The sequence below is a fragment of the Hordeum vulgare genome, chromosome 5H, assembly GCF_904849725.1.
Source record: "Hordeum vulgare subsp. vulgare chromosome 5H, MorexV3_pseudomolecules_assembly, whole genome shotgun sequence".
Lineage (NCBI taxonomy): Eukaryota > Viridiplantae > Streptophyta > Magnoliopsida > Poales > Poaceae > Hordeum > Hordeum vulgare.
Genome location: NC_058522.1, coordinates 416,252,538 through 416,275,173, shown reverse-complemented (window position 1 = coordinate 416,275,173; position 22,636 = coordinate 416,252,538). Strand labels below are relative to the sequence as shown.

At 46.4% G+C, this 22,636-nt stretch overlaps 1 long non-coding RNA gene across 1 annotated transcript; it reads right to left on the bottom strand.

Moving 5' to 3' along the window:
* Positions 1 to 16,642: 16,642 nt before the first annotated feature.
* LOC123395766 lies at positions 16,643 to 18,072 on the bottom strand. Its single transcript, XR_006609822.1, has 3 exons — positions 18,025 to 18,072; positions 17,051 to 17,105; positions 16,643 to 16,720 (listed from the first exon to the last, which is right to left on the bottom strand). It is a non-coding gene; the product is annotated as an uncharacterized LOC123395766 (long non-coding RNA).
* Between the last annotated feature and the right edge of the window lie 4,564 nt (positions 18,073 to 22,636).

Below are 22,636 nucleotides of genomic sequence, written 5' to 3'. Positions count from 1 at the left end.
ATTGATACCTTGGTTCTCAAACTGAGGGAAATATTTACTGCTACTGTGCTACATCACCCTTTCCCCTTCAAGGGAAAAACCAACGGAAGCTCAAGAGGTAGCACTTGACGAGAGTGTCGTCTTGGCAGCGATCGATGAAGTACTGGATCATCTGTACCTCATGGATGCCCTCGCAGGAATTGCAGAGCTCGGTGCATCACATGAGGTAGTCACAGAGGAGCTTGGACGACCCCTAAACACAGAGGGGCGACTGGTGGCGCCGGCCGGGATGCTTTTACGTGCCATTGAAGTTGCCCGCAAAGTCCTCGTAGAAGTCCAGCCAGCCGTTGGCGCTTCCGTTCGGGAGGCTGTTGAGCTAGGTCCGGGCCCAGCCGAGCAGCATGAGGGGAGCGTAGCACACCGCCACACGCTTGTTTCCGCCAATAATGCCGATGGTGGTGGTGTAGTCGGTCAACCAATCTTCAGTCTTTGTCGAACCGTTGTACTTGGGGGTGTCACACGCCAAGGTGAATCCCTTGGGGAATGGTTCATTCCAGATTCATGGACCGAAGCATGGCGGGCCGGTAGTGCTTTCTTCTTTAGAGGTCTTGGATTCCGCAAGCCGCTCGAGGCGGAAAAAGGGATCCTAGTTGTTGAGGAAGCGCGGGACGACGCGCTCGGCCATCGGGCAGCGAGTTGTCCACTGCTGGTCTTCCTAGTCGCAGTCTCATCCCCCGCACGGGTTGCTCCATGCCTGTTGTCGGTTGCCCTAGCCAGCCGGCTTGTTGGCCTGGCTGTTGACAACCGACGGGCTACTGTCTCGCCGGCTGTGTCGGCTGTCGCAGCGATAGTTGGCGTCGTCAAGCTAAGATGCTTGTTGTGTGTCTCGCCGGCCACTCGTGGGACGGCAAGGGTTGATGGTGTCGTTGTTGGTCCTTAGGCGGGAACCTTCCGGCTCTCGAGGCGACTAGGTTGGCTGCTCTTGCTGCGTGTTTGCACCCTCCAGGAGGAAGCGGATGCGTTCCTTCTGCACCTCGTGGGCTGGTCCCTGGAGCTCTCCTAGATCATTGAGGGCAGCCCGCATTGCTCTCATGGTCTTGATGGGCATGTCGTAGAGAGGGCGGCCGCCGGCCAGCTCCTGGACGACGATGTAGCCATGGCGCCGTACTTCTCCTAGCTGCCTTGGACCAACGACACCCAACGTAAGGCCATGTGCCACGTTGAAATCGCGCTGCACGGCCTCGAACTCATGCAAGGTGGCCTCCAGCGCCTCCACCTCCACGAGCAGGCATTGGAGATGGGCGTCGAGTTACGTGGTCATTGCCGTCATGTCAGCTGCAACCGGGATGGGTGCATGGAGTGTGTCCACTGCCGTGTGTAGCAGGGTTCACCATGTTGACATGCCGCCTAGTGTGGCGGCAGTCATCACCTTCACGCAAGTGCAGAAGTCATCGAGGTTGCTCGAGAGGTCGTTGTAGTCATAGGATGGCAACTCGTAGCAATCCATCACCTCGGCCGGGTACTCGTTGGGGACGATCGTGACATAGACGTGGTGCCCGCCGAAGGGGACGATGGAGCCACCGATGGGGAAGCCCGCTTTCTCGAGGTGGCGGGCATTGTCGTTGATGCAGTCGAGCACTCTGTAGCACCTGACCAAGCCATGCGTGATGCGCTCGCTAGAGGCGGTGTAGGGTCTTGCCCGAAACGTAACTCTGGTCGGCATCGCTGCCGGCCCCATGGTGGGCGCCAGTTGTCATGGTATTTCTGTGGAAGATGCCAAGAGGTGGCTTAGATCGTGGTTTGGGGCCGACGGGCTCTAGCGGCGTCTGGGAACGAGTAAAGGCGCCAGACACATCACACATATTTACGCAGGTTTAGGGCCCTCCGATGGAGGTAAAACCCCTAGTCCTGACGCAATGACTATATGTTGTCACAATGCTGGGTGTTCCTCGAGCTGTTCGTGAGGAGGAAGATGGATCTCTCGCTACCCACCTTGCTACCTTTATGGTGTGCGCTATGTGGTGTGTGTCAAGTGTTCGCCGCCAGCCCCTCTTTGGGTGCCGGGTTTGCCTTTATAGTGCAGCCGGATGATTACAATAAGGGGGAAAGGAGGCGGGGGCCCCGACGGCGAGCCTCTCAGGCCGACCATGGGGACCACCAGCTGCCCAAGTCTTGTCGGGCACGGGGCTCACCGACTGCACGTTGCTTTGGCAAGCGCGCTCCATCATCAGGGAGTAGCTAGGCACACGTGTGCTACATAGCTGGCTCGCCCGGTCAAGCTCAATGGTGACCGCGGTTGTGTAGCCTCACCGTGCTTGCGTTAGGGGGATCTATAGCTATGCATGGCTTGTCAACGCGTCTTGTAGCCGCGTATGCCCCTCGTCTTGTCATCTTATAATCGGTTGTCGTTGGGGCCGGCCGGACAGGTCGGCTATCACCAGTCGTCCAACAATGTGGTGGTCGGACAGGTGCTATTGCTCGCGGCTGGACGGGCTGCTTGCCGCCAGCCGACCTAGGGGTCCATCCAGCCCTGAATGTCTTAGAGTGGGCTTTCCTCCGCTTTGGTCTACCAAGGGGTCGTATCCCCATCACTAGTGCACCTATACAATTTACCATTGTATTGGGTGTGTTGGGGACATAAGAGATTTCTTGTATTGGATTACGGGGTTGTTTGAGAGAGACCATCTTCAACCTACACCTCCCACAGATTCATAAATCTTAGGTCGTCCACTTGAGGGAAATTTGTTGCAATCCTACAAAACTCTGGACTTGGAGGCCCAACAACGTCTACAGGAATAAAGTTGTATAGTAGACATCACTAGAAGATGCGGAGAGGTGGTGATCACCATATCTTGGTTGGGCCCTTGTGGTCACTAGAGTGACTGTGCATCTCCTTCATTTAAGAGTCCACGGCGGTTGGATCATGGTCGTCGTCGTTGTTGGTCCTGGTGGTACCACTGTCTAACACTAACGGAGATGGTCCGCGCGATGGTCTCTTGGACTAAGGGATACTAACCTATACGGCCTAAGGAATTTACCTTCTTACCAGTTGGAGCTCTTTTGGTATGCCATTAAGAATAGTTGTCCATGATGTTGTTCAGAAGTTTGGTTTCCTCTCCTAAGTTCACCTCCATGAAGGTACCATGTGTGGTAGAATCAGGAAGATTTCTATACACAAAGTTTACTCTAGCATTGAAATTTTGGATAATCATCCACAAGTTTAAGCCACGCATTGGAGACTTTCTTATCATCAATTTCATCCTCTCCAAAGCTTGTGCAACATGTTCATGATCTTGCTATTTATAATTCGTTATATTATTTCTAAGGGAGATGATTTTAGCAGGATGAAAATACTTGGCAATAAAAGCATCTTTACACATATCCCATGTGCCAGTACTATTACGTGGTAGAGATGAGAACCAAGTTTTTGCTTTCTCTCTTAGTGAAAAAGGAAACAATTTTAATTTCACAATATCATTATCCATGTCCTTTTTATTTTGTATATCACAAATTTCAACAAAGGTATTGGGTGTGAAGCGGGATCCTCATTAGGACTTACCGAAAATTGTTGTTTCATGACAAGATTGAGTAATGCGGCATTAATATCGAAAGCATCCGCAATAGTGGCAGGTGGTATAGGATTACTAATAAAATCATTGTTATTAGTTTTTGAGAAGTCACACAACTTAGTAGAATCTTGAGACATTGTGACAAAGCAAGCAAAGTAACAAGCGAGACAAGCAAACTAGAGAGCGAAGATGCAATCTAGTGGCAAGCTAAGAAAGCAAAGATAAATATTTTCATTTTATTATTTTTATGAGAAAATAAATATATATACCAGCAAATAAGAAGAGGAACACATGAAAGAAATTTTTTGTGGATTTACTTGGTAGTTGGGGATGATATTCCCCGGCAATGGCGCCAAAAATCCTTCGTGATACTTGTGATCTGCGTTGGGTTTTCTGTGAAGAGGGATAGGTTATCGCAACACAATATGGGGAAGTATTTCACTCACTTATGAAACCAAGGTTTACTGAACCAATAGGAATATGAACCAGAACCGTCTTCAGTGGCTGCACACAAAAGAACAAACAACTTGCACCCAACGCACGCAAGAGGGTTGTCAATCCTCTTGTCTTGTTATTTGCAAGCAAGTGAGGTACGTATATAACTGTAGATAGTAATATAAAATCAAAACAAGAAAAATAAAAGCTTGGCAATGAAGGTTTTATGAGTATGTTGTCAATAGACCCGGGGGCCATAGCTTTCCCTAATGGAATCTCTCATGAAAAATACAATACACTGGGTATACATATGACTATTGAGCAATTGACAGAAAAACGGATAGTTAAGTGATGTTCATAGCAATGATCATGTGTATAAAGGCATCACATCCATAAATAAATAGGTCGACTCCTGCATGCACCTATTACTATTACTCCACTCATCGACCGCCATCCAACATGCATTTACAGTATTGAGTAAAACAGAGTAATGCATGCAGAACAATGACATGATGCAGACAAAGTAAACTCAAGCAATATGAATAACCCCCATCGTTTTATCCTAAGTAGCAGTAACACAGAGATACATCTTGTCCCCTTCCGTCACTAGGATATAGAAATTCACTAGGTTGAACCTACCACAACACACATCTCATACAAAAAAAATATCGATCGAGTTGGCCAAACTATTTCAGTAGAGTGGAGAGAATTACGAAGCTGTCATAATCATGCACATAAGAATCATATAATTATTGAGAGGACAATCAAATATTTATCATGCATAATCTAAATATAAACCAACAATTCATAAAATCCCAAAAAATGCACCGCACAAAAGGAATTACATAATATGGAACAAAGTGAAGATGCGATGATCATTGTATTGGAGATCAAAGAGAGAGATTGCCACCTAGGTACTCAATATGGATCATCTTGAGGGCATCAAGGTTGATGAAGAGGCCCTCCATGATCTACCCCCTCCGGCACGGTGCCGAAATGGATCTCGAGATGGCCTCCTGTAGGAACAAAGACTTGCGGCGCGTAAAAAGTATTTCAGGACTCCCTGTGGTGTTTTTAGGTTAGATGAGAATTTATAAGCCAAAGAACGGAGTCAGCAGGGACACGAGGGAGGCATAATCCATCAGGGAGCCCCCAGGTTGTGCCATACTGACTTGTGGGCCCCATGAGGCCTCCCGCCTTCTTCCCATGCTCGTTGGTCTTCTTTTGATCCCAAAAAATCACCAAAAAATTTCACAGCAATTTGACTTCGTTTGGTATGGAAAACCTGGAAAGTGAAAAACACGCAGAAAACAGCAAGTGCACTAGGAACTGGGTCAATAGGTTAGTCTCAAAAATAATATAAATTGGTAAATAAATACCCCAAAGGTATTCTAGAATGATAATATATGAGCATGGAACAATTAAAAATTATAGATACATTGGAAACGTATCAACCGACATAAGTTGCCCATGCAGGTCCCACGTGTGGTAAAAAATGATCAATGGTTCATCTCGATCTATAGTGACATTAGGTCTTGCGACATCTTTGCCCCTGGCCAGCTTTTCAGGTTTGGTAGTGTCGTCCTTCAAGCCGACCAAGCTAACCACCCCGATCGTGTCAAAAGCTTTGCCCCAAACCTAGATATTAGGTTTGGTAATTTGGAGTACATTGCTGACTCTTGTGTCGATCTTGCCCTCTCTGGTTGGAGGCCAAATCGGTTGGAGAACCCCGCGGGTACCATCGTCTCGAACCTAGATCCGACCCTAGATCCACACATCGGATCAGGTCTCACATCAGAAATAACCTCAAGTTCGGATTCGATCACTTTAACACTAGACCAGCCACTTGTCCTGGCTAATCCACACTTCGAAGTCGTGTCGCACATTTGATTGAACATACCACATGTTAGGCCCGCTTACCATCAAGAGATGGGCCCTGGCAGACCTGTCACTCTCAAACAAGAGGTTAGACCAAATCCAGAGTCTTGGGTGTTTGGAGGGTCAGTCTTCAGTGTACGACCAGATCGGATGTAAAGCCAGAGATAGGGAAATTTATGTCCCACCCACCACCCACCTAGTCGTTATAGTCAATGATTTAACCAACGTATTGCACTATGCCTCCAAGGAGATGACTGACATGGATGAAGATGTTGGGGACACGCGTGGTGCCACACTACTCATTTCCACATTAAAAACTTGCAATTGGTCGGGAACCTCCACCTATGACGTCTACATGGAGGATACTCCGAGGGACGATGAGGAGGAGGAGAAAAAGGATCCCCCTAAACATTGATGGAGCGGGAAGTGCAATAAACACATTGGTAAGGGGAGTAACCGCAACAATAATGCTCATAATGGCATTTCCAACAATAACACCATTAACAACACCTCAAACAACAATGCCACTCTGAATGGCACCGATGACCAAGACAATGGCGAGAACATCGGGTCTGGTCAGCTTGACGGTGCCATAGATATGGAGGACAACGATGGTCCCGACGACAACAACTGTATGCCTGAATTAGAAGAAAACATAAGTCTTGAAACCGATGAGTTTGACGTCCTTGAGGGCTTCCTCGATCTGGAAAAACTTTTGACGATGACTCATTTGCTTTGCATGTAGTATAAAACAAGGGCGTGAAAAAATTAAAGCCCATCAAGATACGCTCAATGACAAGTGGGTGGAGGTCCTCGCAGCCAAGCGGAGTCTCAAGCAAAGGCTTATGGATCAAACCAAGTCCTACCTAGAATGTCGTGTGCTTTCGTCTTTTGATGACGAGGCACGCGGAAATATGCTCTAATGATAACCATGATCACAAATACATCTCCAACATGTCTATAATTTTTTATTGTTCCATCCTATAATATTATCATTCTTGGATGCTTTTAGGGTGTTTATATACCAAATAATATTATTTTTGAGCACTAACCAATTAATCTAGTGTGTAGTGCGAGTTGTTGTTTTCTGATGTTTTTGGCTTTTCAAGTTTACCGTACCAAATGAAGTCCAATTGCCGCGAATTTTTTTTAATGTTTTTTAGAACAAAATAAGACCTGGAAGCTTCGGGAGGAGAACAGAGGTTGCATGAGGGGAGGAGCACACAACATGGCGCGCCCAAGGGGGGTGGTCGCGCTGTGATGTGTGTCCCCCCCCTCGGGTGGCCCTCGAGATTCCTCTCTAGCCTATAAATTCTAAAGTCCAAAAACCATAAGAGAGGCTCCCAAAAGCACTTTTTTTGCCACCACAGGTTTCTGTTCAGCCGTGTGCCCATCTGGAGCCCTTTTCGAGTGCCCCGTCGAAGGGGGTCGATCAGAGAGGCCCTCTACATCATCCATGTTGCTCCCATGGTGATGTGCGAGTAGTTGACCACAAACCTTTAGGTCCATAGTTAGTACCTATATGGCTATCTCTCTCTCTCTTGATCTTCAATACAATGATCATCCCATCTTTGCTCCCATCTATCCGATGTAATTCTTTTGTGCGGTGCATTTGCTGGCATTCGATGAATTGTAGGTTTATGTTTAGATCATTCATGATAAAAGATCCGAGTCTTCTTTGAATTCTATTATAATTGTTATTTGCACGATTATTATAGCTTCATAAATCTCTCAAATCTATTGATTTGCTTTGGCCAAGTAGATTGATCTTTCTTCAGTGAGAGGGGTGCGTGATAGTGGGTTCAATGTGATGGATTTCTATATCCCAGTGACAGAAGGGGACAAGATACATCTTTGTATTGTTGCCACTAAGGATAAACCAACAAGGTTAATTAATATTGATTGACTTCTCTTTGTCTACATCATTTCACTGTTCTCCAAGCATTACTTTGTTTTACTTGATACTCTAGATGCATGCTAGATAGCAATCGGTGGGTGGAGTAATAACAATAGGTGCAGACAGGAGTCGACCTATTTGCTTATGCATTTTATGCCAATATATACATGATCATTGACGTGATTATCACATAAGTATGCCTTTTATACCAATTTCCCAATAGTAATTTGTCTATCCAACTTATGCCTACTACATGAGAGATGACACTCGGGAAAACTATGGCCCCCAAGTGTATTCACTTATAAGTGTACAAAAACTGCAATCACCTTGTTGAAATTTATTTACTTTTGAATTCACAAATATCAAATGTCATATACACACTTTCCTTTCTTGCAAATAACGAGTCCAAGGGGATTGACAACCCTCACTACTAGAATTCAGTTTTTTGCCATCTGCCAAATCTTTAACGTCTGCTGGCTGATGGCAAAGAGTGTCTTTGCCGTCAACTGCCACAAAGCAGACGACAAAGAACTGGCTGATGGCATAGAATGTCTTTGCCATGAGTCACTTCTTTGTCGTCAGCCGCAGACGGCAAAGATTGGGACAACATACGACAAAGCTCTGGACTGGGCCCACCTGACCGAGGGGATGTTAGGTCAAACTACAGTCGCTTCTGAAAGGATCGATATGGTTGACTAGAGGGGGGGGGGGGTGAATAGGCAACGACCACTATTTTAATTAATCTTAACAAGTTAGGGTAAACAACATACGGGTTCACAAAAATAACAACAATGGGGTGAACCGTAATGAAGCTAACACAAGAGCTACTAAGACAAGCAAGAGATAGACAACAACATAAGCATACACAAGGTAAAGGTTAGAGATAACCACAAGTGGAACCATAGAAGACGAGGATGTGTTACTGAAGTTCCTTCCCTTTGACAGGAAGTACGTCTCCATTGGATCGGTGTGGAGGCACAATGCTCCCCAATAAGCCAATAAGGCCACAGTATTCTCCTCACGCCCTCGCACGATGCAAGGTACCATGATTCCACTATAGGTGCCCTTGAAGGCGGCGACCGAACCTTTACATACAAGGTTGGGGAAAACTCCACACAAAGCTTGGAGGCTCCCAACAAGACCACGAAGCTTCACCACAATGGAATGTGGCTTCGAGGTGACCTCAACCGTCTAGGATGCTCAAACACCCAAGAGTAACAAGATCCGCAAGGGATTGGTGGGGAATCAACTTTTCTCTTGGTGGAAGTGTAGATCTAGGCCTTCTCAACCAATCCCTAAAGAATCAACAAGTTTGATTGGCTAGGGAGAGAGATCGGGCACTTTCGAGCTTAGGGAGCAACAATGGAGCTTGGGAGGGTAATAGATAAGGTTCCATAGCTGGAAGAACCCCTTATATAGTGGGGGGGGGGAATCCAACCGTTTTCCCACTCACATCCCATGCCTAGCGGTACTACCGCTAGATGCAGCAGTACTACCGCTGGCACTCCAACGGTACTACCGTTGGCTGCAGCTGTACTACCGCTGGGCCCATGGTAGTGCTTATTACCGGGCTAACCACTGCCAAGAAAGTCTTCGCAAAATGGTCCGTCGAAGTACAACCGCTAGGAAGGCGGTACTAAGCTCCTGGTGCGGTACTACCGCTGACCAGGGGCGGTACTACCGCCAGCTAGCGGTACTATCGCTGGCTGCAGTGGTACTACCGCTTAGTACTCCAGCGGTACTACCGCTAGGGCTAGCGGTACTACCTCTAGGCACAGCGGTAGTACGGCTGAGGGACCATTTGCAAAGAAGAGATAAACACAAAGGCAGGAGCCACTCCGGAGTTGCAGGCAAGGGGGAAAGGAGATAAAGTGTGTGCGTGCAAAATTGATTCCACCCAAACCTTTCCACTACGGGTCCCCTCTTAATAGTACGGCGTCCCTATGACTCAAATAAAGAGAATCGTAGAGTACACCGTGCTTCTGTTCCATGGAAAGAGAGGGCGAGTCGTCTTGTGCCGTTGACGTGTGTTATCTGAAATCTTGAGACACATGGTTAGTTCTTTGCGGTACTGTCATCAATCACCAAAATTACTTAGACATAAACTATGCCTTAACAAACTCCCCCTTTTTGGTGGATTGATGACAATACCGGATTTGCACTGTGAATAACATGTGAACAAAAAGATAGAGATATATGAAAATAAGGAGCATATGACTCACAACATATGATGGAAATAAATCTCACACTAGTTCAAGTCTCACATCACACAAAGCAAAGATAGCAAATAGAAGCAAACCAAGTTCAAAGCAAATACGAAAGATAAGCAAAGCTAAGCAAAGTTAAACTCTCAAATCCAGCTCCTAGACTCTCTCCCCCTTTGGCACAAGACACCAAAAAGGGGCACACCTAACAACACAGGTGGTCACTCCTCATCCTCATCATCCCCAGACCTGTCCGTAGCATCCGGATTGTCCTGCTCCTCCTCTGCATCAGACCACTGATAACCTGGAGCCCGCATCCAAGCAGACTGTGGAGTGATGTCGTCCTCTGAGCCGCTGGAGATCTCAACATCAAGTGTCCTCACGACACGCTTGTGCCTCTGACGGTTCTCCTTCTGGGCCACATGAGTCTGATACTGTCCCTTAGCCTGCATACAGAAGATAGTCTTCATTTTGTCCTGCAGTTTCACTGCCCAAGATGGCATAGCAGAAGAGCGGGACTGAGAAGCGGTGCCCTCTGTCAGCAGCAGTCTCTGTGTCAGTGTCCATGTGCTGAGATGAAGTTGATGGGTTGGCCCATTTGTCCTTGATGTGGAGCCTGATAGGATCGTGCACAAAGTAATCATCCTGAAGGTGGAACTCTTCAAGCGGATAGGTGTCTTGCCACTTCTGGCGAATATAGGCAAACAAGTAGGGCCCGTAGATGGGAACCTTGCGCATCATGATGCAGTTCCAGAGCTCAGTGAACATCACGTCAGAAATATCGAGAGGGGCAGACTCCTTAGTCATAGCCTCCTCACAAGGCAGAAGCATCTCAGCCAGAGAACCGTGCACCTCGTCGAAGTTGCCAATGCAAGGGAAGAGGGTGTTGCGGAAGATCCGATGCATGATATCGAGATGCCTAGGGAGCACACCTTTCTTCACATAAAGTTGCTGCAACCTGTCCTTGGCGGGGGCCCGATCAATGGAAGCTGCAGCATGAGGACGCGACCCAATCGGAATGTCAGCTCCTTGAAAGTCGACCTTGAGAAATTCCATGAATTCATGCCAGGAACCTGTCATCTTCTGAGTACGAGTCATCCAAACCAGGGTGCGCTCGTCATCAGGCGAGAAGTGAACCGTGACATAGAACTGGGCGACAACATCTAGATCAAAGTATTTCTTGAAGGAGATGATCTCCTTACTGCCCAGCTTGTCAATCAAAGAGAGAGCGTCACCAAAGTAATCCAGGTTCCGCTGAAGGTGAGCCAAGTCAATCCACTGAAATGGAACAAAACTCTTCTTGAAATGCTTGATGATGTCGCGATAGATCCTGCAGTGATCCGTTGACCAAACATGCTCGACATCCCTGATCACAGCCTTCTCTTGGAAATAGTGATTTTTGGTGCGGAACCGCAGAAATTCCTTAGGGGGCATAGTGCGAACGTTGACCCCCTTGTCCCTATGAGCGGCCTTCTTGAAAGACTTCATTTTGGGTTGCAGACCGGAAGTGGCGGAGCCCTCTGGAGCCTCTGGGTTGCGATAATGCTTCGACTGGGTGTCCCGTGGGGGGTTCGAGCGGCGAGCACCACCTGTGACACACAAGACACACACCGAAAAAGAGCGACAGAAGGAGTCAAGGCAATGAACAAAAAGAGGCATAAAAGTAAACACACATTGCCAAGCAAATGAAAAGAAGAGAAAGAATATCCTCCTGGCGGTAGTACCGCTACCCCTGGCGGTAGTACCGCTGGGGTCCTGGCGGTAGTACCGCTACCCCTGGCGGTAGGACCGCTAGGGGTTGACTTTCAGATCTGAATATGAAAAAGGACCCATAGAAACGACTAGATTGGATTTACGAGGGCCATGGGTACTGTGTATAATCACTAAAAACACCACCACAACCCTAAACACATGAGGATAACAAGAATCATCTAAATAAAGACATGCCTAGTCAAGAGGATTCAAGTTTTAGATCTAATCCAAAAATAGAAGAAGTGCTTGATCTAAAACATGAAGAACCTAGGCCATGGCAATATAAAGGCAAAGAATCATAGGACCTACACTCCCCTTGAATATCTCCTTCATGTCATCCAAGAACAAAGCACAATACCATAGACATGGATCCAAATCACCAATGCTCCTAACCGTAGAACAAGAAAACATCAACCAAGAGAATAAAGGGATGAGCTTTACCGGAGTCCATGGCACTTGGAGGAGGAAGGAGAAGTGGAGCAAACCCTCCAACTCAACGGAGAGAAGGGGCTCCATGAATAGAGATCCAAATAGGGGGAGTTCGGGGTTGGGGAGGGAGGAGCCACGAGGAAGAAGAAAGAGGCAGGAAAAAACGGGCTCCGCGTACTTTATATAGCCCAAGGGGTACGGGCCAGCGGTAGTACCGCTGTGGTCCTGGCGGTAGTACCGCTGGCTGCAGCGGTAGTACTGCTGGGGTCCTGGTGGTAGTACCGCTCCCCCTGGCGGTAGTACCGCTCCCCCTTGAGACAGCCCTAAAATGTCCTAGTTAAGTCGTGGTAGACAGGGGTCCTGGCGGTAGTACCGCTATCCCTAGCGTTAGTACCGGTGGGGTCCTGGCGGTAGTACCGGTGGGGTCCTGGCGGTAGTACCACTGCAAATTTCACAACGAGACATAGGAGATGAGAAAGACGTGGACAAATGACAAGTAAGTGAAAATAAAAAGATAACACCAGCAAGATATACTGACTTGTCATTTTGTATCCTTTCTTCCATATGAGAGAAAGGTGGGGGCGGTGGCCGAGGCCACCTATGTTTGAGACAAAGGTATGACACCGCGAAGAATTATCCTTGGGTTCATGACCAACGCTCGTCTTTGAAGCACAAGGGCCATTTGGTAATGGCTAAAGTGAAAGACTAGATCAATTTATGCATAATGGGGGGAGGAAGAGTTCATTGAGAGAACAACACTCCCCCTATGTCCATGCCTACATCTAGAACAAGATAGAATGCATAGTAAGGTGCAACGTGCCTAGCTTCAATCCAAATTACTTGAATCGATGATATTTAGCTCATGCCTTAACTATAGGTGCCCTTGAAGGCGGCGACCGAACCTTTACAAACAAGGTTGGGGCAAACTCCACACAAAGCTTGGAGGCTCCCAACAAGACCACGAAGCTTCACCACAATGGAATGCGTCTTCGAGGTGACCTCAACCGTCTAGGATGCTCAAACACCCAAGAGTAACAAGATCCGCAAGGCATTGTTGGGGGAATCAACTTTTCTCTTGGTGGAAGTGTAGATCTAGGCCTTCTCAACCAATCCCTAAAGAATCAACAAGTTTGATTGGCTAGGGAGAGAGATCGGGCACTTTTGAGCTTAGGGAGCAACAATGGAGCTTGGGAGGGTAAGAGATAGGTTCCACAACTAGAAGCACCCCTTATATAGTGGGGGAAAAAATCCAACCGTTTTCCCACTCACAACCCGTGCCTAGCGGTACTACCGCTGGCTGCAGCGGTACTACCGATGGCACTCCAGCGGTACTACCGCTGGCTGTAGCGGTACTACAACTGGGCCCATGGTAGTGCATAAGCACTACCGGGCCAACCACCGCCAAGAAAGTCTTCGCAAAAAGGTTCGTCGAAGTACCACCGCTAGGAAGGCGGTACTAAGCTCCTGGAGTGGTACTACCGCTGACCAGGGGCGGTACTACCGCGAGCTAGCGGGACTACCGCGAGCTAGCGGGACTACCGCTGGCTGCAGCGGTACTACCGCTTAGCACTTTAGCGGTACTACCGCTAGGGCTAGCGGTACTACCGCTAGGCACAGCGGTACTACCGCTGAGGGACCATTTGCAAAGAAGAGATAAACACAAAGGTGTGAGCCACTCCAAAGTTGCAGGCAAGGGGGAAAGGAGATAAAGTGTGTGCGTGCAAAATTGATTCCACCCAAACCTTTCCACTACGGGTCCCTCTTAATAGTACGGCGTCCCTATGACTCAAATAAATAGAATCATAGAGTACACCGTGCTTCTATTCCATGGAAAGAGACGGCGAGTCGTCTTGTGCCATTGACGTGTGTGATCTAAAATCTTGAGACACACGGTTAGTCCTTTACGGAACTGTCATCAATCACGAAAATTAGTTAGGCATAAACTATGCCCTAACAGCTTCTTTGCCATCTGCTAGCGGACGACAAAGAGTCCGGAGGCAGACAACAAGGAGTCTAGACCCTTTGCCATCCGCCAACAGACGACAAAGCCTTAGTATTCTGTAACGGCCGTCCCGTCCCCACCCCGACCCTCTCTCTCTCTCTCTCACTACTTTTAACGGCCACTCTCTTCCACTCCTCTCCCGCGACGCCCACATCTGCCACCACCGTCGCACTGATGACCCACAAGTATAGGAGATCAATCGTAGTCCTTTCGATAAGTAAGAGTGTCGAACCCAATGAGGAGCAGAAGGATCTGATAACTGGTTTTCAGCAAGGAAATATCTGCAAGCACTGAAATTATCGGTAACAAGTGATTGTGTGGTCCTATGATTCGTAGCGAGCAACAAATAACAAAAGTAGCAACAGTGCAACAAAGTGGCCCAATTCCTTTTGTAGCAAGGGACAAGCCTGGACAATGTCTTATAGGAGGAAATACACTCCTAAGGACACACGGGAATTTCTGTCATGCTAGTTTCATCATGTTCATATGATTCGCTTTCGTTACTTTGATAGTTTGATATGTGGGTGGACTAGCGCTTGGGTACTTCCCTTACTTGGACAAGCATCCCACTTATGATTAACCCCTCTCGCAAGCATCCACAACTACGAAAGAAGAATTAAGACAAAGTCTAACCATAGCATTAAACTAGTGGATCTAAATCAGCCCCTTACGAAGCAACGCATAAACTAGGGCTTAAGCTTCTGTCACTCTAGCAACCCATTATCTACTTACTACTTCCCAATGCCTTCCTCTAGGCCCAAATAATGGTGAAGTGTTATGTAGTCGACATTCATATAACACCACTAGAAGAAAAACAACATACAACACATCAAAATATCGAACGAATACCAAATTCACATGACTACTATTAGCATGACTTATCCCATGTACTTAGGAACAAAAGAAACTACTCACAAAGCATAATCATATTCATGACCAGAGAGGTAATGAGTAGCATCAAGGATCTGAACATAAACTCTTCCACCAAATAATCCAACTAGCATCAACTACAAAGAGTAATCAATACTACTTGCAACCTTACAATTACCAATCAGAGTCACGAGACGGAGACTGGTTACAAGTGATGAACTAGGGTTTGGAGATGAGATGGTGCTGATGAAGATGTTGATGGTGACGAGTCCCCTCTGATGAGAGGAGTGTTGGTGATGACGATGGCGACGATTTCCCCCTCCGGGAGGGAAGTTTCCTCGGTAGGATCGTCGTGCCGGAGCTCTAGATTGGTTCTGCTCAAGTTCTGCCTCGTGGCGGCGACGAATCCACGAAAAATCTCCTCCCTTATTTTTTTTCCAGATGAAACCCTTCATATAGCAGAAGAAGGGGCCAGTGGGCCTGCAGGCTGCCCACAAGCCACCTAGGCGCGGCCAAGGGTGGCCGCGCCTAGCAGTCTTGTGGCCACCTGCCGGCGCCCCTCTGGCGCTTCTTCGGCCCCGTATTTTTCATAAATCCGGAAAAAAAATCCTCGTTGATTTTTACGGCGTTTTGAGTTGCACAGAATAGGTATCTCAAACTTGCTCCACTTTCAGGCCAGAATTCCAGCTGCCGGCATTCTCCCTCTTCATGTAAACCTTGCAAAATAAGAGAGAATAGGCATATGTATTGTACCGTGAAGTGAAATAACAGCCCAAGAAGCGATAAATATCAACATGAAAGCATGATGCAAAATGGACGTATCACGCGCCGCCGCCCCCGACGCAGCTCGATGCCCCACAGCCCCCCGGCGTCGCCATCCCACCGCCCTCGGCGCCGCCCTGCAGCACTAACACCCCCGGCGCCGCCCCGCCGCCCCAACACCCCCGACCCCGCCGCCCACGATGCCACAGCCGCCCCGGCCGGTGAGCCCCACACCCCCACCCCCATGGGAAAATTTACTTGTTGTTATTTAGTTTTTTAGAATTAGATTATAACTACAAAGTTGATTTTTATTGTTGTTGCAGTAGTTGTTGTTGTTATTGTAGTTGTTGTAGTAGTTGTTCTTATTGTAGTAGTTGTTGTAGTAGTGGTCCAATATAGTTTGCATTTTGGTGGCAACCTACAAGACTGCATTTTGGTGATAAGCATACATACAAGTTTCTCTTGACAAAAAAACCACAATATAGTTTTGTTCAACTTTATACATACATTGCAATAGGAATAAGTAATCAAGGTTGCATTTTGTAGATCGCGCGTCCATGACCCATAGGAGTAAATTGGTAGGATCACGGTGCAATTAGATATTACAACCTGGACCGGTATGACCGCAAAACAATTCACCACTTTTCAAGCACTAGAAGGAGTAAATTGGTAGCATCATGGAACGATTAGATATTACAACCCGGATCAGTTGAACCCCAAAACAATCCTTCCTACTTCCTAGTATAAATGATAGTGTCAAGTAGACAACCCTCGGCTATTCTAGTTTAAGTATTAGAGATGGGGCACACATAATAGTATGTGCATTCAAAGTTTAAACAGTGGGCTAAGTGAATTGGTAAATGTACCTTCAGAGTTGCACGATCAACAACAACGGTTGTGCCATCAAACTCATGATTTTCTTGCATGACATTGTCCACGCATTCTATAAATTACAGTTCAAAGTTACAAACTAAAGCTAAACAGGTTGCTGAACAATACTATATTCCTCGTGGTAAATGGTGAAGCAAATGGAAGTTACAAACCCTACTACTTGAATTTAAGGTTATGGGAGATGGTGAAATTCATAGGGGGTCTTTCTTATACCGCACTCGCACTACAAGCACCATCCCCACCATTATATTCTATCACTACAAGGCAATGTTTTTCCATTACATGGAAGTCCATAAGTTATAACATTTTTCCTCCATTATTAATCTTACCTACGAATGTATTAATTAAATAAAACATCTCTTCGAAGATTCTATACATGTACCTGCACTCCGGAAAGTAACAAACACAAGTCCACGATGTTCTTTTGAACCCAGTTCCTGCATAAGATCAAAGGGAGAAGAAAACCCACATTTGCAAAAGCATGTCAACTCAAACTGCAATTTTTCGGTACAATATTTTGGACATGATCATGGAATCGTTGCATCAAACAGGTGGCCAGCACACAAAAAAGATATTAGAGGGACTAGAAAATCAAGGAAATTGGGCATGTGCAAATCCAAGTCCACCAAACTTGTCTACTCTAACTAAAAGTGATGCAAGCGAGCTGATCAGGCTCATCAAATGGTTGTCTGCCTTCACAGGTGTCTAGCGGTAGACAAGTCTATAAGTTTGAACCCTCTTCTACATCCATCACAATAATATATGTTTGTTACATACAAAAGCTCAAAAGAATAGATGAAAATTCATTCGAGCTTCTAAGGAAAATTGTCCCAAAGATTCTTAAGTTATACAGGACGAATCTCAGCAGTTCCCACTTGACAATTAAGGCACTGTGTCTGTTGTCAAGTGTTCAAAACAAATCGAACACGTGTGGGGAAAGTAGGTTGACCAAAGGTTTATGCAGTGAATTTTTATTGAAATATCTACACAAGATGCTTGAACATCATCAATTTTAATTGCCAGTCAAGAGAAAACTAGAACCAATGTTCTTTGGTATTTGCGTCCTTGAGTGATCATGAATCGCTAGGAAAGGTTGGTGATCTTTAACGTGACAAGTAACTTCCACTAAAACTGTGGAGAAGTTGGCTGGAAATATCTTCAATGTACTATCATAAAAGAAAAGGTTGCAGACATTCACAGATTCCCAGATTAACATACAGAAATTCTATGCCAGTCAGCAACTGTTTTTGTTGTTTGTATATTACCAGAGTTAGTAAATACATTAACATGAGCAAACTATATGACGACACTTCGATCTAGAATACGACATATCTCGTATCAGCTTAACCTCCTCACCTTGGGCATATAAAGATCTGTTATTTCTCCAAAAGATTGAAAATGCCTATTCAAACAATGTCAACTCTTAGACAAGTTCCTACATTAAAGGTTATGTAAATCAACAATAACAAAATGTGTACTTGAACTAACCTACGAAACATTGACTCATCCACAGACTATGGAATCTGAGCAACAAATATCCTAGTAGCTTTTTTGCCAAGAGAAACTTGTGTTGGAATTATGCCCTAGAGGCAATAATAAATGTATAGTTATTATTATAATTCCTGTATCAAGATAATAGTTTATTATCCATGCTATAATTGTATTGAATGAAGACTCATTTACATGTGTGGATACATAGACAAAACACCGTCCCTAGCATGCCTCTAGTTGGCTAGCCAGTTGATCGATGATAGTCAGTGTCTTCTGATTATAAACAAGGTGTTGTTGCTTGATAACTGGATCACGTCATTGGGAGAATCACGTGATGGACTAGACCCAAACTAATAGACGTAGCATGTTGATCGTGTCATTTTGTTGCTACTGTTTTCTGCGTGTCAAGTATTTATTCCTATGACCATGAGATCATATAACTCACTGACACCGGAGGAATGCTTTGTGTGTATCAAACGTCGCAACGTAACTGGGTGACTATAAAGATGCTCTACAGGTATCTCCGAAGGTGTTAGTTGAGTTAGTATGGATCAAGACTGGGATTTGTCACTCCGTGTGACGGAGAGGTATCTCGGGGCCCACTCGGTAATACAACATCACACATAAGCCTTGCAAACAATGTAACTTAGTGTAAGTTGCGGGATCTTGTATTACGGAACGAGTAAAGAGACTTACCAGTAGACGAGATTGAAATAGGTATGCGGATACTGACGATCGAATCTCGGGCAAGTAACATACCGAAGGACAAAGGGAATGACATACGGGATTATACGAATCCTTGGCACTGAGGTTCAAACGATAAGATCTTCGTAGAATATGTAGGATCCAATATGGGCATCCAGGTCCCGCTATTGGATATTGACCGAGGAGTCTCTCGGGTCATGTCTACATAGTTCTCGGACCCGCAGGGTCTGCACACTTAAGGTTCGACGTTGTTTTATGCGTATTTGAGTTATATGGTTGGTTACCGAATGTTGTTCGGAGTCTCGGATGAGATCACGGACGTCACGAGGGTTTTCGGAATGGTCCGGAAACGAAGATTGATATATAGGATGACCTCATATGATTACCGGAAGGTTTTCGGAGTTGCCGGGAATGTACCGGGAATGACGAATGGGTTCCGGGAGTTCACCGGAGGGGGGCAACCCACTCCGGGGAAGCCCATAGGCATTTGGGGGGGTCACACCAGCCCTTAGTGGGCTGGTGGGATAGCCCACCAATCCCCTATGCGCCAAGGAATAAAAAATCAAAGGAAAGGAAAAAAAAGGGGGAGAAGTGGGAAGGGGGAAGGACTCCCTCCCACCAAACCAAGTAGGACTCGGTTTGGGGGGGGAGAGTCCTCCCCCCTGGCTCGGCCGACCCCTTGGGGATCCCTTGGACCCCAAGGCAAGGTCCCCCTCCCTCCTCCTATATATATGGGGCTTTTAGGGCAGATTTGGGACGACTTTCTCACGGCTGCCCGACCACATACCTCCATAGTTTTTCCTCTAGATCGCGTTTCTGCGGAGCTCGGGCGGAGCCCTGCTGAGACAAGATCATCACCAACCTCCGGAGCGCCGTCACGCTGCCGGAGAACTCTTCTACCTCTCCGTCTCTCTTGCTGGATCAAGAAGGCCGAGATCATCGTCGAGCTGTACGTGTGCTGAACGCGGAGGTGCCGTCCGTTCGGTACTAGATCGTGGGACTGATCGCGGGATTGTTCGCGGGGCGGATCGAGGGACGTAAGGACGTTCCACTACATCAACCGCGTTCTCTAACGCTTCTGCTGTACGATCGACAAGGGTACGTAGATCACTCATCCCCTCTCGTAGATGGACATCACCATGATAGGTCTTCGTGCGCGTAGGAAATTTTTTGTTTCCCATGCGACGTTCCCCAACAGTGGCATCATGAGCTAGGTTCATGCGTAGATGTCTTCTCGAGTAGAACACAAAAGGTTTTGTGGGCGGTGATGTGCGTTTTGCTGCCCTCCTTAGTCTTTTCTTGATTCCGCGGTATTGTTGGATTGAAGCGGCTTGGACCGACATTACTCGTACGCTTACGAGAGACTGGTTTCATCGTTACGAGTAACCCCCTTTGCTCAAAGATGACTGGCAAGTGACGGTTTCTCCAACTTTAGTTGAATCGTATTTGACCGAGGAGGTCCTTGGATGAGGTTAAATAGCAACTCATATATCTCCGTTGTGGTGTTTGCGTAAGTAAGATGCGATCCTACTAGATACCCTTGGTCACCACGTAAAACATGCAAGAACAAAATTAGAGGACGTCTAACTTGTTTTTGCAGGGTATGATTGTGATGTGATATGGCCAATGATGTGATGTGATATATTGGATGTATGAGATGATCATGTTGTAATAGAAATATCGACTTGCACGTCGATGGTACGGCAACCGGCAGGAGCCATAGGGTTGTCTTTATACTAACATATGTGCTTGCAGATGCGTTTACTATTTTGCTAGGATGTAGCTTTAGTAGTGATAGCGTAAGTAGCACGACAACCCCGATGGCGACACGTTGATGGAGATCATGATGATGGAGATCATGGTGTGGCGCCGGTGACAAGAAGATCGTGCCGGTGCTTTGGTGATGGAGATCAAGAAGCACGTGACGATGGCCATATCATGTCACTTATGAATTGCATGTGATGTTAATCCTTTTATGCACCTTATTTTCCTTAGAACGACGGTAGCATTATGAGGTGATCTCTCACTAAAATTTCAAGACGAAATTGTGTTCTCCCCGACTGTGCACCGTTGCTACAGTTCGTCGTTTCGAGACACCACGTGATGATCGGGTGTGATAGACTCAACGTTCACATACAACGGGTGCAAAACAGTTGCGCACGCGGAACACTCGGGTTAAGCTTGACGAGCCTAGCATGTGCAGACATGGCCTCGGAACACATGAGACCGAAAGGTCGATCATGAATCATATAGACGATATGATTAGCATAGGGATGCTTACCACTAAAACTACTCCCGACTCACGTGATGATCGGACTTGGGATAGTGTAGGTGGATCATGAACCACTCAAATGACTAGAGAGATGTACTTTTTGAGTGGGAGTTTAGCATGTAATTTGATTAAGTTGAACTCTAATTATCTTGAACATAGTCTAAGTCCACTTTGAATATATTTGTGTTGTAGATCATGGCTCACGCAAGTGTCATCCTCAATTTTAATACGTTCCTAGAGAAAGCTAAGTTGAAAGATGATGGAAGCAACTTTGTAGACTGGGCTCGTAATCTTAAGCTAATCTTACAAGCTGGAAAGAAGGATTATGTCCTTAATGCTGCGCTAGGAGATGAACCACCCGCTACGGCTGATCAGGATGTTAAGAACGCTTGGTTAGCGCGTAAGGAGGACTACTCAATAGTTCAATGTGCAGTCTTGTATGGCTTAGAACCGGGACTTCAACGTCGCTTTGAGCGTCATGGAGCATTTGTGATGTTCCAGGAGTTGAAGTTCATCTTTCAGAAGAACGCCCGGATCGAGAGGTATGAGACCTCCGATAAATTCTATGCTTGCAAGATGGAGGAAAACTCGTCTGTCAGTGAACATGTGCTCAAAATGTCTGGGTACTCAAACCGTCTAGCTGAACTGGGGATTGAACTCCCGCAAGAAGCTATCACTGATAGAATCCTCCAATCACTGCCGCCAAGCTATAAAAGCTTCGTGTTGAACTACAACATGCAGGGGATGAACAAGTCTCCCGGCGAGTTGTTTGCGATGCTGAAAGTCGCAGAGTCTGAACTCCGTAAAGAACATCAAGTGTTGATGGTGAACAAGACCACTAGTTTCAAGAGAAACGGCAAAGGCAAGAAGGGCAATTCGAAGAAGAGCGGCAAGCCTGTTGCCAATCCGCCGAAGAAACCCAAGGCTGGACCTAAGCCTGAAACAAAGTGCTTCTATTGCAAGGGTATGGGTCACTGGAAGCGCAATTGCCCCAAGTATCTGGCAGATAAGAAGGCGGGCAAAGAAAAATCAGGTATATTTGATATACATGTTATTGATGTGTACTTAACCAGCTCTCGTAGTAGTGCCTGGGTATTCGATACCGGTTCTGTTGCTCACATTTGCAACTCGAAGCAGGAACTGCGGAATAGACGGAGGCTGGCGAAAGACGAAGTGACGATGCGCGTAGGAAACGGTTCCAAGGTTGATGCAATCGCCGTCGGCACCGTGTCACTTCAACTACCATCGGGATTAGTGATGAACTTAAATCATTGTTATTTAGTGCCTGCGTTGAGCATGAACATTATATCTGGATCTTGTTTATTGCGAGACGGTTACTCTTTTAAGTCTGAGAATAATGGTTGTTCTATTTCTATGAGTAACATCTTTTATGGTCATGCACCGAATGTGAGAGGATTGTTCATATTGAATCTCGATAGCGATACGCATATACATAACATTGAGACCAAAAGAGTTAGAGTAAACAATGATAGCGCCATA